This window comes from Pristiophorus japonicus, chromosome 16, assembly GCF_044704955.1.
Source record: "Pristiophorus japonicus isolate sPriJap1 chromosome 16, sPriJap1.hap1, whole genome shotgun sequence".
NCBI classification, from domain to species: domain Eukaryota; kingdom Metazoa; phylum Chordata; class Chondrichthyes; family Pristiophoridae; genus Pristiophorus; species Pristiophorus japonicus.
Window position 1 is genome coordinate 52,028,422 of NC_091992.1, and position 15,525 is coordinate 52,043,946.

Here is a 15,525-nt window from a genome sequence, read left to right on the forward strand (position 1 = left end):
AGCTTGGGCGGTAAAAATTAAGCGAGCCTGTGGTGATGACTGGAAACATCATTCTCCACACTAAACACACATTGGTAGAAATGTTAAACACAGGAAAACTGAGAACCGTATCTAATATGAGACGGGCAAAGTGGGAAGCAGTCCTCTTAACACCCAACAAAGCGGTAACCATAATTAGGGATGTAGGAAACAACCCCGCAGAAGGTATGATGGGTGAAGGGGAACCCCACTTTTGCGAAGAGGTATGTGAGGATATGGAAGAGGATAGAATAAAAGACGCCCCCCTTCAAACCGCAGAACAAACCTTGTTTGGGGACGGCTCCCGAAAATACGTAGAGGGACTATCTCGTACCGGATGGGCCGTAGTTAACCAGGATCTAGAGACAGTTGAATCAGGGCGAATTAATGGGGGGTCGTCAGCTCAAGTGGCAGAACTGGTAGCCCTCACCCGGGAACTGGAATTATCGGAAAATATGATTGTTAATATCTATACGGACAGTAGATATGCATTCGGGGTAATAGACGATTATATGACAACATGGGGGAGAAGGGGTGTTTGCGATGGATAAAGACATAACTTACTAAATACCAGTTGATATCAGCTGTGAAAAAGATATTGGTTTAATTGGAAAAAAAACACTCTCCATTGATAATGATTGTTAGCGTTAGTGTTTTCTTAGAAGAATCACTCAACACTCAGAGTCGGTTCCAATGCTGATGCAGCTTTTATTACGCTCAGCGGGGAGGAAAAACTCAGGACCGTATCCAGGTTTCTCTCCACAGAACAAAGGGTTACATGCACCTTTGTATGTTTCACAACAGTTACAAAACAGTTTACTACAGCTACACAGCCCACCACGGCTGGACACAAGCCAATCACAATGATTATAGATTACATATAGGGTCTTTTACCCCAATAGAATTCCCCTAGTATCCAGGGAACCATATGTTCGGTTATTGTCAGCTTGGGCTGATCGATGACTTTATAGGTTCTCTCCCTAGTTCTTTCATCTGGGAGAAATAATTGGTTTATAACCTTGTTTACAGGAGATGGTTTCCCTCTTATCTTTCTTCCTGGGGAATTAATTGGTTTATGACCTTGTTCACAGGAGATGGTTTCCTTCTTATCTCTGTCTTCCCGCATCCCAGGCATTCCTACAGTGGGCCTCACAGGGTTATTGCTTGGTCATTGAACGTTCAACAGTTCACAGCTTGACTACCTGATTTCCCATCATGCCTGGGCAGCCATTTTATGTGTGTGTCCATTTTAAGCTTATGTGAGTTTTGATATATCTAGCAGGTGCCTAATGCCTAGTATTCTGGTATATTCTAAAGGTGCCTACCTCCTACAACAACTCCCCCTTTCGGTAAAGGGACTAGTCCTAGTCCCCTTTTAACCGACCGTTCTGCCTTTATTAGATTTTGTGCACGGCCCGGTACTCCCTGCCTCAACGTGCTGGCCAGTCACGTGGTTTCAGGAGTCCCGGTTGCTTAAATCGAATTGACAAAGGCCAAATCCTCCTGCCCCCTTATAAAACAGGCTTGTTTAGTATCCGGGGAACGGTGATTTGTCCGTCTTCGTTGTGCGTGGTGTCTGCATGCCTGGCAGGCCATTACGCCCCATGTTATTGCTAAGATCAATTGTATCCCGACCAGTATATGTGAAATTATTCGAATCCATGGATGGATGTTCACATTTATTCCCCAGTCCCAGACCTTTCTCCACCAACTCTGACTTTATAAGTCTACCTCGGTATCTTCTTCCAGTACTTTGATTTTAGTTTGCAGTTGGTGATATAGTTTTACAGATTGACCCACTCTGAGCCTCAACTCTCGTAATACTTCGGTTAGATGTGGGATAGGGACCTGCTCTGGCTCGTCATAATCCTGTAAATGATCATGGAGCTGATCGGTTACCTCGATAACTTCGGACTTCCGGCGCCTAACCTGGGTGATATGCGCTTGCCCGATCGCGACAGGTCGTAGTGGTGTAAAGCAAAAGTTTGGCTGCGGTATAGGGCACTGCAGGTCATTATACCGGTATGAACGCTCTGTGGTAGAGACGCAGTATCTTCCCCTCCCTCCGTAGCCTGCCCTCGCGAAGTGCATGTGTGCGGGCACTATTTCTAGTACACACCCGTCGGTTCGGTTAAACCCGCACTCGTCTCGCTCCCCTCTGCCCACCGGGTGAGGACATACTGTGATTTCCCCCTTTTGCTTGCAATCTGCTAGGGAAATCCCGGTAAGTATGTTGTTTCGACGAACGGCAGAGGTGGTGGTCAGGTAGTAGCGTATGGAGACATTTTCCCGTATTATTCCGATATTCTCTCGTTGTTATAGGGGGAACGGCCCTGAGTCCGGCGTGACTATAGGGATCATCAGGACTGTCCCTATCCCGGTAGTCCTACCCATCTGGCAATCTGGAATTGCTGGGTATACTCTGGTCAGTCCCTTGAGAGTACAATTATCCAGTGTCCCCCTTTGGTTAGCCAACTGAGCTAAATCTTCCTGTTCTCTATCAATGAGGTGATTGATGGTTCTGGCGTGAGCTTCCAGGACTGAGATGCCATCCAGCTGAATTTTGGCACCCTCCTTTCCTAGATTGGCTTGGTCTTCCTGGTTTTGCTCCACCCTCTCCAATAACCCCTTCATCACCCCTCTAAGCTGTTCCACCCTCTCATTTAATCCTTGTATGTCTATCGAGTTCACTACAGAGGTCCCTGTATTGAAAACGGTAGCAACATCATTAACTATTGTTAGCGTTAGTGTTTTCTTAGAAGAATCACTCAACACTCAGAGTCTGTTCCAATGCTGATGCGGCTTTTATTACACTCAGCGGGGAGGAAAAACTCAGGACCGTATCCAGGTTTCTCTCCACAGAACAAAGGTTTACATGCACCTTTATATGTTTCACAACAGTTACAAAACAGTTTACTACAGCTACACAGCCCATCACGGCTGGACATAAGCCAATCACAATGATTATAGATTACATATAGGTTCTTTTAACCCAATAGAATTCCCCTAGTATCCAGGGAACCATATGTTCGGTTATTGTCAGCTTGGGCTGATCGATGACTTTATAGGTTCTCTCCCTAGTTCTTTCATCTGGGAGAAATAATTGGTTTATAACCTTGTTTACAGGAGATGGTTTCCCTCTTCATCCTGGGGGCTAACCCCTGTCCCCGGAACCTACTGGCACCCATTGCATCGGCAGCCTGCTGCATTACAACTTTACTTAATACATTGTACATCTTCCTTGACTGTTCTGTACAGTATTCCAGCATCTGGATGCCTGAAATATTGATCAGAACAGGCACAATTTCATGTCTAACATTATCATACAACAGTTCCCCCTCGCTGTACATTACAATCCCATTCTCTGGTCCCTTCGTAGTTATGGGACAAGGCAGTTCCTCGGGCAATGTAGTGATTCTTATGGGGCGCGGTGTCGGAGGGGGTGAGAAACATACATACAATGATATTGCAGCCGTCCCCGCCTCCTCGTAATACCCACACAGCCCCATTCCCTTCTTGCGGATGACTGATTGCTGGGATTGTCCCGGAGGCGCGCAAATTATGCCGAAAGTACATTCATCAGGCCCTTTGACATCCCTCCATTTAATGCATCTGCTCCTTATACCCGTGGAGCACTGTACACATACTCTTATTCTTATTAGGATTCTTATTAGGATTCACTTGTAACCATGCATTAAAATAAGTCCTGTCCTTGCTCCAGTCCTTGGCTGCTGGGATGCACATTCCGTCCGTTAAATTAAACAAGACTCCATAGTTCAGGTAGTTGTTTATTTCCAGCGTGCTCTGCTGTCCGTCGGTGTTGCCCAGGGTACGTGCATGTCGCAGGGCTACCCATATTACGAGTAGCGCCTTTCGTATTCCCATTCCGGTAAGTATTATCTGTAATTTTAAACAGACGGCCTGGTCGTCACCAGGGGTTAAGTTTTTTGCTCTACGAGTGTCCCTGTCACCCTGCAAAATCAGAAGGACAAGGTTATAATCGAACCATTTCGAGCTGAATCTGTAGGGCGTGCGCCCGTGTCTTTACCCACTTAAATATTACCCAAACTCCTATGACCAAGGCCAAAGCTATTCCTCCAAACATCGCTGTCTGCTTTACCGTTAGGTTGGGTTTGTGGACTACACCTACCCACCGTGGGGTACATTGGCTCTATTGCCAGAGGTGATGGTGCTATGGCTGCGCACTGCACTATCCGTCTAGTCCTGTTATCTCTTCCAGCCTGTTTATCTTAACTTTTAACTCTTCAATTTGTTTTATTGAATATCTATTTCTTTATTGTATCAGGCAAGTATTATTACATAAGCTAGTTCTGTTTTTATTTTTGTTTCCTCTGTTAGGTGAGTCTTTTTTTTCCGATTAAGAAATCCAAATTAATAATGTTCAGTATAAAACGGCTGTCAATGGAAAGGGTTAACTCCTTTCCAGGTTTGTAAGAAGACCTGATGTCATTACGTGACTTCACGTAATCATCTGAAAAAAAAAAATCTTTGTGCCTTCAAAACTGGCTTCGAAATTAGGAATCTGTTAAAAACAGCATAATTCATTAGAGTAAACTCCAATGTTTTCTTAACTTCTAATTCAAGTACTTGCCAAAGAATTTTTTTTTAATTGTTTTAAAACAAGACCACGCATACAATAGCAATTTTGTTTACTGAAATTCAATTCTGTTTTTTTTTATTTCTCTCTTTCTCCTCGTTATCTTCAAAACCCTCCTGCTTGTTTAGACTGTTCGGGACATTTTTGATAAACACTGTCCATTTTGGAAATCTTTTCAAACTGCATTGAAACTTTTTCATAATTGAAAATTCAAATCCATGTAGAGTGTTTTTTACTTATTCCAATTTTTTTTTTTCTTCTAATTAAACCAATATCTTTTTCACAGCAAACATCAACTAGTATTTAGTAAGTTATGTCTTTTTCCATTTAGTCTGTTACATCTTTTTTTCCTTTCTTCAAATTAGGTTTTGTATTTTACACGGAGGGTTCGTAACTCCATAAAGTTGTTAATTTAAAATCATTTGTTTACTTTCAAAGTGGCGTCTTTATCTTTTTCTTTTTCTCCATAACTGGAATGGAGTCCAGCTTTGAGAGTTTGAGTGCTGCCTTTCGTTATCTCAAAATGCTCCAGTTTCAAAGTCGTTACTAAAGCTTGCTGTTTTTTAACATTTTCCAAAAGTTCCTTTTACACCTTCGCAGATAGCTCGCCACTTGCCCAGGAGTTTGACCTGATCAGATTTAATTTAATCTTTTTCTTTTTTTTTTTAAATCCACCTCAGTATTTCCTGTGCCTTCTCTGAATATCTCAAAATCCCAATTCAAACTTTGTAATTTCAATCTTTATTTAAAACTTTTTTTTTAGAAGCTCTTTTTTTTTCAAAGCATTCTTTATCTCATTCCGAGACTAAATTTATGTCTTTCAACCCAATCAATCATTGCATGTTTTCTTTCGGCAAGTAAGTGAGCATGTCAAATAAATATTTTGCTCAACAAACCTATTCTTTATTTGTTTATTTTCCTAGCTCCGTAACTTATCATCCGAATAAATCCACACCTGCGTTTCTAACTTAAATGTCTTAAAACTTCCCACATACAGGACAACATTACAAAGGGTTAAAAAAAGACTTTCACTCTGTTTCTAAAATAAACAGACACTTGCATTCCTCTTCCAACCAGGCTTTCGGAACATGAAAACATAAAAAAATTCATTCTGCAGTCAAAAATCACACAGACACTTCTCACTCAACGATCAGACATTTACAACAGTCTCTCTTCTTGTTTTGGCCGGCTCTATTTTTGGATCCATGACCTTTCAGGGAATTCGTAGTTTTATCTAAATAATTCCTCACATAACTAATTCCTGAGGATTCCACCCTGCTTTAATCATTTTTTCAATTAGCTTCTTTTGTTTTTCCGCCAGGTGGCGGGTAAGCGACCCTTCTGGTCCCCACTCGAGTTTACTTGTTTTCATGGCCATTCCTGGGTAGGACTAGTACCATTAGGAATCTACTCTCAGAGGTCCGCTTTCTTTCTAGCGCGACTTGTAGTAAACTGTCTCTTGGCTACTGTCAGGTCACAAGTTCTGCTGTTACACAAACTTATACAATTCTTAAAAACGCGTTTAAGCAATTCCCGCAGTGCTCTACGTATCCTTAACGACTACCTACCACCGCTCAGCCCGTTGGTCCGACCCTGTTCACAGGTTTGGATTCCGTTAGCCGCTGTACACCGCTTGGTTCTACCCCGGGGTATATTTCAAATTACACTACTGGGTCCGGAAGATGTCTCTCGGTATCACGATCCCATGGTCTAAATGTGTTCCCTACGCCTACTTGGTTCCTGGCCGTCACGTGGGACAAAAGTCCTCTTAATTCAGGCTCAGGCTAGGCGTTTGAGATATTAGACCGTCTCCTCATGTCGATCAACCAGCTTCCACCTTCCGCACCCTTTATACTTAAAAATTGTTTTTTATACTCACCCGGGTTTTTTCCAAGGGCGTCCAGCGACTCCGGGAAATCCCGTCGACTACGCCATTGTTAGCTTTAGTGTTTTCTTAGAAGAATCACTCAACACTCAGAGTCGGTTCCAATGCTGATGCAGCTTTTATTACGCTCAGCAGGGAGGAAAAACTCAGGACCGTATCCAGGTTTCTCTCCACAGAACAAAGGGTTACATGCACCTTTAAATGTTTCACAACAGTTACAAAACAGTTTACTACAGCTACACAGCCCATCACGGCTGGACACAAGCCAATCACAATGATTATAGATTACATATAGGTTCTTTTAACCCAATAGAATTCCCCTAGTATCCAGGGAACCATATGTTCGGTTATTGTCAGCTTGGGCTGATCGATGACTTTATAGGTTCTCTCCCTAGTTCTTTCATCTGGGAGAAATAATTGGTTTATAACCTTGTTTACAGGAGATGGTTTCCCTCTTATCTTTCTTCCTGGGGAATTAATTGGTTTATGACCTTGTTCACAGGAGATGGTTTCCTTCTTATCTCTGTCTTCCCGCATCCCAGGCATTCCTACAGTGGGCCTCACAGGGTTATTGCTTGGTCATTGAACGTTCAACAGTTCACAGCATGACTACCTGATTTTCCATCATGCCTGGGCAGCCATTTTATGTGTGTGTCCATTTTAAGCTTATGTGAGTTTTGATATATCTAGCAGGTGCCTAATGCCTAGTATTCTGGTATATTCTAAAGGTGCCTACCTCCTACAACAATGATTTTAAATTATTAAAATTAAGTCAGTGCCGCTGGGGCCCGAGATGAACAGATAAGTATTGAGAAACTACACCAGGACACTTCTGAGGAAGAAATAGGTATGTGGACAAAGCAGGGCGCAAGGGAAGGATAACGTTTGGAGATGAAACGACAAGGTAATGGCGCCTGAATGCATACAGAATACCTTATTGGAGTTGCATCATGGCCTGTCTCATTCAGGATGAGAGGCCATGACCGGGAATCTTGGGAGAGATTGGTGGTAGAAAGGGATGGGGAGAGATATCGCCAAATATTGCCATCGATGCGTTAAGTGCGCACAATATAATCCAGGCAGGCCCATTAAAATTAAAATGGGACACTAGCCCCATCCACGGGGGCCATGGGAACACGTACAAATTGATTTCACAGGTCCTTTGCCCCCATCCCATGGAAAAAGATATTGCCTAGTGATTATAGATCAATTTACCCGGTGGGTGGAAGCTTTCCCCACACGTGATTGCACTGCCTCAACAGTGGCAAGGATATTGACCGAGCAGGTGATTCCCCGATGGGGAGTGCCTCTTCAAATAGATTCCGACCAAGGCACCCACTTCACCGGAAAAATTGTAAAAACAATATGCCAGCTGATGGGCATAAAACAAAAATTCCACATCCCCTACCACCCGCAGAGTTCTGGGATGGTAGAGCCCATGAACCATACCCTTAAGAATGCCCTGGCAAAGGCCATGCAAATGTCAGGAAAAACGTGGACAGAAGTATTACCCATTATATTGATGAAGTTAAGAGCCACGACAAACCGACAACCGGATTAACTCCTTATGAACTAATGACAGGAAGGGCGATGCATTTACCAGAGAACATCATAACAGGGGGGGCCGATGTAGGCCCATTAAAAGACAAAATAAAACGGTATGTTTTGGAACTAAGTACTCAATTAAAAGGGATGCATAAATTAGTTAGGGACAATCAGGAAGAAAGAGACGCGGAAGCAGAGCTTACAAAGCTCCCTGAAGTCCCGTTGGCAGGAAGTCGCATTATGGTAAGGGTCCTCCCGGGAAAACCGGGGTTTGCCCCAAAAATGGATAGGACCGTATGAGGTTATAATCAGCAGGGACACTTGTGCCTGCATCGATGTTAAAGGGAATGGACAATGGAAGCATTGGACCAGCTTAAGGTTTTTGAACCAGCCGTTTAGCACACGTATTAGTTGTTGTTTGTCTATTTACAGATTGACAGCGAGAGATTCTTCAAGCAAGCCACTTGGCCATTTTGCCTTTGACTATTTGTTAATTATAGAGTAATAAGATGAAACTATATATTGCGATCGGTGCGATTATCATAGTTCGTGTTAGGTCCGGCCTGCTAGCTAGACCGAAACGAGAGTTACATGTGAATACCTTTTTGTACATGTCTTATGTTTATGCGCAAAATGAGAACTTTTCCAGTTGCTGGATATGTTCGCACATCCCCATACATAGCAAAGGAGGCATCCCTTTGAGGTCAGTCTCCCTTAACATTTTGGAAGTAGCAGAGTGGGTAAGGTGACAAAACGGTACAGGGGAAGTAAATGATACTTGGAACCAGAGTGGGAATAAAGAAACGTGGAGATCGGGGTGTTACCTTTTGGATGCATTTGACGGATGGTACCAGCCGGAATACAATAGGTCGGTAGGACCCCCGTTCCTGGTTTTGACCAACAACTCAGGAGTTGGAAGGCCCACCGCTGACATTTGTTTCACTAGAAACCTGACCAGTGAGGAAACAGATTTTGTAGCAGGATATAGCAATTGTACGCAATACTTTAACCTCACCAGGTGGAACATAATAGCCAGCGAAACAACAAACCAGGGGTTCTTTGAAAAAGAGGGTTTGAAGAATCAGACAAGTAGCCAGGACTGGGACCCTAAGATTAGATGGCGACGGGGGCTGAGAGAGAGATTGGGATCGAATCTAACAGCATACAATGGCACTTATTTTGTGTGCGGGTATAAGGCCTACCCCTGGTTGCCTCAGAACTGGAGGGGGTCCTGTTATTTGGGATATGTGGTCCCTTTTGTCACACGGGTACGTACTTTAGCAGAAGTACAGACACCAGGTCGACTAAGACGAGATCTTACCCCGGTAGAGAGGCTATTTGGGGTCATGATGCTCCCATTCGGGATAGGACACACCATGGATGAATTACGTAACCTAGAGAGGGTACTGGAACAGATAGTTAACGACACTGCTGAAGCAATAGAGGGCATAATGGCTGAAATGGTAGCCATACGCACATGTGCCTTAATTGGAGCTGAATGTTGCACTTACATTCCCGATAATTCAGAAAACATAACCAACCTCGCTGATCACATAAGAAGGGAGGTAAAGAAGTTATCCATAACAGCAGGAGGATCTGGCTGGTTTGACTGGCTGTTAGGGGGATCCTGGGGGTCCTATCTTATGCATGGAGTAATTATTCTGGTTGTAATAATAATTACTTGCTGTCTGATTATCGGGTGTTTTAATATCTGCTGTAAAGTTCTGATGGCTCGACTGATGCCAGTAGCCAGTGTAAACACCGAAGAAGAAGCACACCTGATGGAAATACCTGAAGACACCATGGATGAAGAAACAGACGACGATGACACCGACCACTATCTTTGAAGGGTAGCCTAGAGCTACAGGCAAGGTGGACATACGGAACATCAGGGAAGTAACATACCCCAAATATGCTACTATCATTGTGATCATCTGGATTTCATAAACATCCTCCAGGACCAAAAGGGGGAATATTGTTGGAGCGGATTTTTGGACATATACTGGACTAGTATACGGGACCAAACATTTGTTTTATTTTCCCCTTTAAATGAATTTTGTAAGGGACAATACTGATGCATTATGCTCGATATAAAAAAAAACAGTTAGACTTTAAGGTATGCTGGCCTTGAGTTAATGCAGATAGGAAAGTGAGATAATGAACACTGGAGAGTTAAGTGCTGAGTATGTTTGTTTATACCGGTGTCAAAAGACCTGCACTTGTTTATACTGCCCTGTCACAATGCAGGATGGTTAATATCAAAAGCTTAGCCTTCGATAGTCAAAGCTTTGTAGTGCTAAAGCATATGTTGTAAAGTGACGTAATTTGTAAGATAAAAGAACTTCATTGCAGATACCAATTTGAGAAGATGGTTCAAAGACAGGGGTCTTTAACACTTCTCCCAAAGCTTTGTCTCCGATTTAATAAACCTCTCTTTATATATTATACAGTCTAGGAAATATTTTTCCACAACACTTTCTATATCTATTCTGTTTACCCCTTCTAACCCTGCTGTGGCCAGCTCTTGGTCCATAGCCCTGTAGGTTAGGGCACTTCAAGTGCTCATCCAAGTAACTTTTTAAATGTGTTGAGGGATTTCTGCCTCTACCACCCTTTCAGGCAGTGTGGTCCAGACTCTCTGGGTGAAGAAATTTCCCCCCCAATCCCTTCTAAACCTTCTACCAATTACTTTAAATCTATGTCCCCTGGTTGTTGATCCCTCTGCTAAGGGCAATAGGTCCATCTATCTAGGCCCCTCATCATTTTATACACCTCAATATGGTCTCCCTCAGCCTCCTCTGTTCCAAAGAAAACAAACTCAGCCTATCCAATCTTTCGTCATAGCTAAAATTCTCCAGTCCAGGCAACATCCTCATAAATCTCCTCTGTACCCTCTCTAATGCAATCACATCTTTCCTGTAATGTGGTGACCAAAACTGCATGCAGTCCTCCAGCTGTGGCCTAATTAGTGTTTTATACAGTTCAAGCATAACCTCCCTGCTCTTGCATTGTAGGCAAGTATTCTGTATGTCTTCTTAACCATCTTATCCACCTGGCATGCTATCTTCAGGGATCTATGGACATGCACTTCAAGGTCCCTTTGTTCCTACCATTTAATGTGCATTCCCTTGTCTTGTTAGCCCTCCCCCAAGTGTGTCCGCCTCAAGCTCCTGACTGTCCACGTTGCGGAATTGGAGCTGAGGGTGGATTCACTCTGGAGCATCCACGATGCTGAGAATGACGTGAGTAGTACGTATAGCGAGTTGGTCTTACCACAGGAGAAGGGTCCACAGCCAGATAGGGAATGGAAGACCAGCAGGAGGAGTAGTGCAAGGAAGGTAGTGCAGGGGTCCCCTGTGGTCATCCCCCTGCAAAACAGATACACCGCTTTGAGTATTGTTGGGGGGGATGACTCATCAGGAGAGGGCAGCAGCAGCCAAGTTCATGGCACCGTGGCTGGCTCTGCTGCACAGGAGGGCAGAAAAAAGAGTGGGAGTGCGATAGTGATAGGGGATTCAATGGTGAGGGGAATAGATAGGCATTTCTGCGGCCGCAACCGAGACTCCAGGATGGTATGTTGCCTCCCTGGTGCAAGGGTCAAGGATGTCTTGGAGCGGGTGCAGGACATTCTGAAATGGGAGGGAGAACAGCCAGTTGTCGTGGTGCACATTGGTACCAACGACATAGGTAAAAAAAGGGATGAGGTCCTACAAAACGAATTTAAGGAGCTAGGAGCTAAATTAAAAAGTCGGACCTCAAAAGTAGTAATCTCGGGATTGCTACCAGTGCCACGTGCTAGTCAGAGTAGGAATCGCAGGATAGCGCAGATGAATACGTGGCTTAGTGGTGCAGCAGGGAGGGATTCAAATTCCTGGGGCATTGGAACCGGTTCTGGGGGAGGTGGGACCAGTACAAACCGGACGGTCTGCACCTGGGCAGGACCGGAACCAATGTCCTAGGGGGAGTGTTTGCTAGTGCTGTTGGGGAGGAGTTAAACTAATATGGCAGGGGGATGGGAACCAATGCAGGGAGACAGAGGGAGACGAAAAGGAGGCAAAAGCAAAAGACAGAAAGGAGATGAGGAAAAGTGGAGGGCAGAAAAACCCAAGGCAAAGAACAAAAAGGGCCACTGTACAGCAAAATTCTAAAAGGACAAAGGGTGTTAAAAAAACAAGCCTGAAGGCTTTGTGTCTTAATGCAAGGAGTATCCGCAATAAGGTGGATGAATTAACTGTGCAAACACATGTTAACAAATATGATGTGATTGGGATTACGCAGACGTGGCTCCAGGATGATCAGGGCTGGGAACTCAACATCCAGGGGTATTCAACATTCAGGAAGGATAGAATAAAAGGAAAAGGAGGTGGGGTAGCATTGCTGGTTAAAGAGGAGATTAATGCAATAGTTAGGAAAGATATTAGCTTGGATGATGTGGAATCTATATGGGTAGAGCTGCAGAACACCAAAGGGCAAAAAACGTTAGTGGGAGTTGTGTACAGACCTCCAAACAGTAGTAGTGATGTTGGGGAGGGCATCAAACAGGAAATTAGGGGTGCATGCAATAAAGGTGCAGCAGTTATAATGGGTGACTTTAATATGCACATAGATTGGGCTAGCCAAACTGGAAGCAATACAGTGGAGGAGGATTTCCTGGAGTGCATAAGGGATGGTTTTCTAGACCAATATGTCGAGGAACCAACTAGGGGGGAGGCCATCTTAGACTGGGTGTTGTGTAATGAGAGAGGATTAATTAGCAATCTCATTGTGCGAGGCCCCTTGGGGAAGAGTGACCATAATATGGTGGAATTCTGCATTAGGATGGAGAATGAAACAGTTAATTCAGAGACCATGGTCCAGAACTTAAAGAAGGGTAACTTTGAAGGTATGAGGCATGAATTGGCTAGGATAGATTGGCGAATGATACTTAAGGGGTTGACTGTGGATGGGCAATGGCAGACATTTAGAGACCGCATGGATGAATTACAACAATTATTGCACGCACCCCTAATTTCCTGTTTGATGCCCTCCCCAACATCACTACTACTGTTTGGAGGTCTGTACACAACTCCCACTAACGTTTTTTGCCCTTTGGTATTCTGCAGCTCTACCCATATAGATTCCACATCATCCAAGCTAATATCTTTCCTAACTATTGCATTAATCTCCTCTTTAACCAGCAATGCTACCCCACCTCCTGTCCGGCGTAAAAATAAAAAAGGGAAGGTGGCTCAACCGTGGCTATCTAGGGAAATCAGGGATAGTATTAAAGCCAAGGAAGTGGCATACAAATTGGCCAGAAATAGCAGCGAACCCAGGGACTGGGCGAAATTTAGAACTCAGCAGAGGAGGACAAAGGGTTTGATTAGGGCAGGGAAAATGGAGTACGAGAAGAAGCTTGCAGGGAACATTAAGGCGGATTGCAAAAGTTTCTATAGGTATGTAAAGAGAAAAAGGTTGGTGAAGACAAACGTAGGTCCCCTGCAGTCAGAATCAGGGGAAGTCATAACGGGGAACAAAGAAATGGCAGACCAATTGAACAAGTACTTTGGTTCGGTATTCACTAAGGAGGACACAAACAACCTTCCAGATATAAAAGGGGTCAGAGGGTCTAGTAAGGAGGCGGAACTGAGGGAAATCTTTATTAGTCGGGAAATTCTGTTGGGGAAATTGATGGGATTGAAGGCCGATAAATCCCCAGGGCCTGATGGACTGCATCCCAGAGTACTTAAGGAGGTGGCCTTAGAAATAGCGGATGCATTGACAGTCATTTTCCAACATTCCATTGACTCTGGATCAGTTCCTATCGAGTGGAGGGTAGCCAATGTAACCCCACTTTTTAAAAAAGGAGGGAGAGAGAAAACAGGGAATTATAGACCGGTCAGCCTGACCTCAGTAGTGGGTAAAATGATGGAATCAATTATTAAGGATGTCATAGAAGCGCATTTGGAAAATGGTGACATGATAGGTCCAAGTCAGCATGGATTTGTGAAAGGGAAATCATGCTTGACAAATCTTCTGGAATTTTTTGAGGATGTTTCCAGTAAAGTGGACAAAGGAGAACCAGTTGATGTGGTATATTTAGACTTTCAGAAGGCTTTCGACAAGGTCCCACACAAGAGATTAATGTGCAAAGTTAAAGCACATGGGATTGGGGGTAGTGTGCTGACGTGGATTGAGAACTGGTTGTCAGACAGGAAGCAAAGAGTAGGAGTAAATGGGGACTTTTCAGAATGGCAGGTAGTGACTAGTGGGGTACCGCAGGGTTCTGTGCTGGGGCCCCAGCTGTTTACATTGTACATTAATGATTTAGACGAGGGGATTAAATGTAGTGTCTCCAACTTTGCGGATGACACTAAGTTGGGTCGCAGTGTGAGCTGCGAGGAGGATACTATGAGGCTGCAGAGTGACTTGGATAGGTTAGGTGAGTGGGCAAATGAATGGCAGATGAAGTATAATGTGGATAAATGTGAGGTTATCCACTTTGGTGGTAAAAACAGAGAGACAGACCATTATCTGAATGGTGACAGATTAGGAAAAGGGGAGGTGCAACGAGACCTGGGTGTCATGGTACATCAGTCATTGAAGGTTGGCATGCAGGTGCAGCAGGCGGTTAAGAAAGCAAATGGCATGTTGACCTTCATAGCGAGGGGATTTGAGTACAGGGGCAGGGAGGTGTTGCTACAGTTGTACAGGGCCTTGGTGAGGCCACACCTGGAGTATTGTGTACAGTTTTGGTCTCCTAACTTGAGGAAGGACATTCTTGCTATTGAGGAAGTGCAGCGAAGATTCACCAGACTGATTCCCGGGATGGTGGGACTGACCTATCAAGAAAGACTGGATCAACTGGGCTTGGATTCACTGGAGTTCAGAAGAATGAGAGGGGACCTCATAGAAACGTTTAAAATTCTGACGGGTTTAGACAGGTTAGATGCAGGAAGAATGTTCCCAATGTTGGGGAAGTCCAGAACCAGGGTTCACAGTCTGAGGATAAGGGGTAAGCCATTTAGGACCGAGATGAGGAGAAACTTCTTCACCCAGAGCATGGTGAACCTGTGGAATTCTCTACCACAGAAAGTAGTTGAGGCCAATTCACTAAATATATTCAAAAGGGAGTTAGATGAAGTCCTTACTACTCGGGGGATCAAGGGGTATGGCGAGAAAGCAGGAAGGGGGTACTGAAGTTTCATGTTCAGCCATGAACTCATTGAATGGCGGTGCAGGCTAGAAGAGCTGAATGGCCTACTCCTGCACCTATTTTCTATGTTTCTATGTTTCTATTACCTCACATTTCTCCAGATTGAATTCCATTTGCCCACCTGACCAGTTCATTGACATCTTCCTGCAGTCGGTAGCTTTCTTCTTCATTATCACCACACAGCCTATTTTTGTATCATCTGCAAACTTCTTAATCATACCCCCTACATTAAAGTCTAAATCATTGATATGTACCACAAAAAGA

At 44.0% G+C, this 15,525-nt stretch overlaps 1 long non-coding RNA gene across 1 annotated transcript in view; it reads right to left on the reverse strand.

Annotated features, from left to right (window-relative positions):
* Positions 1-2,799: 2,799 nt before the first annotated feature.
* Positions 2,800-15,525, reverse strand: part of LOC139227040 (uncharacterized) — a 31,024-nt gene continuing 18,298 nt past the window's right edge. Inside the window, exon 2 of the long non-coding RNA XR_011587362.1 lies at positions 2,800-3,939. This is a non-coding gene — a long non-coding RNA (uncharacterized lncRNA). The remainder of the gene's footprint in view (positions 3,940-15,525) is intronic.